Source organism: Lactuca sativa, chromosome 3 (assembly GCF_002870075.4).
Source record: "Lactuca sativa cultivar Salinas chromosome 3, Lsat_Salinas_v11, whole genome shotgun sequence".
Taxonomy (NCBI): Eukaryota; Viridiplantae; Streptophyta; class Magnoliopsida; order Asterales; family Asteraceae; genus Lactuca; species Lactuca sativa.
This window is the reverse complement of record NC_056625.2, coordinates 142,894,273-142,896,862: the sequence shown is the minus strand read 5'-3', so window position 1 is coordinate 142,896,862 and position 2,590 is coordinate 142,894,273. Positions and strand designations below refer to the sequence as shown.

Genomic DNA, 2,590 nt, shown 5'->3' with positions numbered 1-2,590 from the left:
ACTTTAACTTGAAACATTGTAGCGAATTCACCTTCTGGTCAATTTCTGGTAGGAGATAACAGTCTTTGGGCCACGCCTTGTTAAGATCGGAGAAATCGATGCACATACGCCATGGCCCGTCATGCTTTCGTACCATGACGGGATTAGCAATCCAAGTTGGGAAGACTGCTTCTCTCAAGATTCCTGCCTTTGAGAGTTTGGCTACTTCTGCATTGATCACCCTATTACGATCTCCCCTTTGGACCCTCTTCTTCTGCTTGACTTCCTTCGTACCTGGTTTAATCATGAGTTTGTGTTCTATGATCTTTCGATCGATAACAACCATGTCTTTGGGGGCCCATGCAAACACGTGTTACTCATGAACCTATTCCTCATCATGCAACAGAATCATGTCTACCCATGGAAACAAACCTAGCCGGCAAAACACCAGTTCTGCAGATGGACCCCACAACCTTCCAAGTCATTGTAATAACTGTCGTGACAGCCGTCATGGCACAACTGAATGCCAACAATCCAAATGGAAATGGAAATGGTATCGATAACTCCAACCATAGTATCAACCAAGGAAACCAACGAGGGAAAACTTACACAGACACCCTAAACCCCAAACCTAAGGTCATGAAGCGAAAGTGGGGGAAGAAGAAAGGAAGAGGATCGACTCAAGGGCCTACCAAAAGTCAACAAGTTATAGCAGCCTCTACCCCAGCACCGAGAAAACCATATCATGGAAACCTCCCGCTCTGCAGCAAGTGCCGCTACCATCATCATGGAATCTACCGGGAATTGCATTGCAATAGGTGCAACAATAAGGGGCACATCTCTCGCTACTGTAGGGCCCCGACCCCATCCGTCCCTCCAACACTCAACCCAGAAGTAAGTCCAGTATGCCACGCATGCGGTGAGATGGGACACTTCAAGAGGAATTGTCCAACATAGAAGAATGAAGGAGGACCAGGAGGATTTTAAAAACTGGACGTGAAAGGGTAAATGAGGAACCCCACCGAGGTTTTTTTTGGTACGTTTCCAAATTCACTCAGTCTAACTTAGTCTAAACATAAGGTCGTATGTAATTAAAATTTTACAAGCTTAGGGCACGTAAATCCGTCTTAATTCTCATTCTTTGTCTAACTATGGATTTAGGACATGACCACTCAGTCTACAATATTTTCAATCTCGAATTATGTATGACTAGGCTACATCAAACCATCATAGGGAGGTCTAATAGAAATCAGACTATGAAATCACATCGTTTATACCAAGGCACTCGTATTGCTCGGGCACCCAAAAATTCAAAACGATGTAACCACAGTAGGAATACCCAGGGACAAAATTGGTAACATTACAAACGTGTACATGGAACACACTATCATTTCTAACATGGACTGACTTGATCCTCACCATACGAAATTCATGTACCAACGAGACTCTTCATCTTAACCAATCGATTAACGAGACCCCTACAACTTGTAAAAACAATACTCAAATTATCTCGGGCATCTAGACCCTTAGGTACCCATGCAAGAAATACCACGCTTTCCCCAAGCCCATAGTAGGGATAAGAAACAAGGAGCAAAGGACACCAAGGGAAACCTAGAGATTTATAACCCCCCTAAGATGTCTCCAAAGTCCTTCCGGAAATATCACCTACATGCCAAGTTGAGTTCGGAGATCGACTTAACTCATGTAACCATCCTCGTAGCTAGACCACTTAGCACCAACATAAACACCGAAGGTATCCCATCGATGGAACGACCCACTAAGTATGAAGTTATCAAACCAAGACTTGAACCTCAGAGAATGCCTATCCAACTGATAAATAGGAAAAGCTAAGTGTCCATATGACCATTTACTACTAAGGATCAAATGAACCCATCCTCGAGGATCGATATCTCTTATCCCAAATCAAGGATTTACTCAACCTACTCGTAGAAACAAGCAAAGATCAACCTCCCACTAGTTCAAAATCCCTTAGTAAGAAACTCCCATGGCAACTTAAGAAGTATGAGGCCAACTATACGGCACAAAACATTAACTTTAGTAACAAATATGTTTTCCCTAAGGCTTAGAGTCACGACGTTTAGGTCATCAGGTACACAAATCATCAATAGCCATAACCACCCCTTTTCACTTAACCATACAGGACGCAAGGTTAAAATACCTCTATGTTGGGCTGAGATGACCAACACCCAACTAACCAAAAGAGAAAGGTCAAAGACCAATAGCAAACACCCGCTAGAACACTAAGCAAAGAGTTAAATTCTCCTAAGAACGAAGAGACTAGACAAAACCAAGACACCTACACCTTATCCTTAGAATTGGAGATACTGCTTTAGAACGAATTTCGGGACGAAATTCCCTCTAACGAGGGGATGATGTCACAACTAGCAAAATTAGGTTAAAATATGAATTCTTGTACAATATAACCTCCTTGGGTAACCTTAAAACATCTCATCTAGAGAACTTTAAAAACTTCAACGTCATTAAAAATTCTACTTTTATACATTGACATTTAGGTTGACACAGTCTCATATAAACCTGAAAGTCGATCCATAAAGCCAAATCGAAACCCATGGAAATTTTCTTGGGCCAA

At 42.1% G+C, this 2,590-nt stretch overlaps 1 pseudogene; it reads left to right on the top strand.

Moving 5' to 3' along the window:
• Nucleotides 1-399: 399 nt before the first annotated feature.
• The window catches only part of LOC111885698 (uncharacterized), a 4,774-nt pseudogene continuing 2,583 nt past the window's right edge, over nucleotides 400-2,590 (top strand).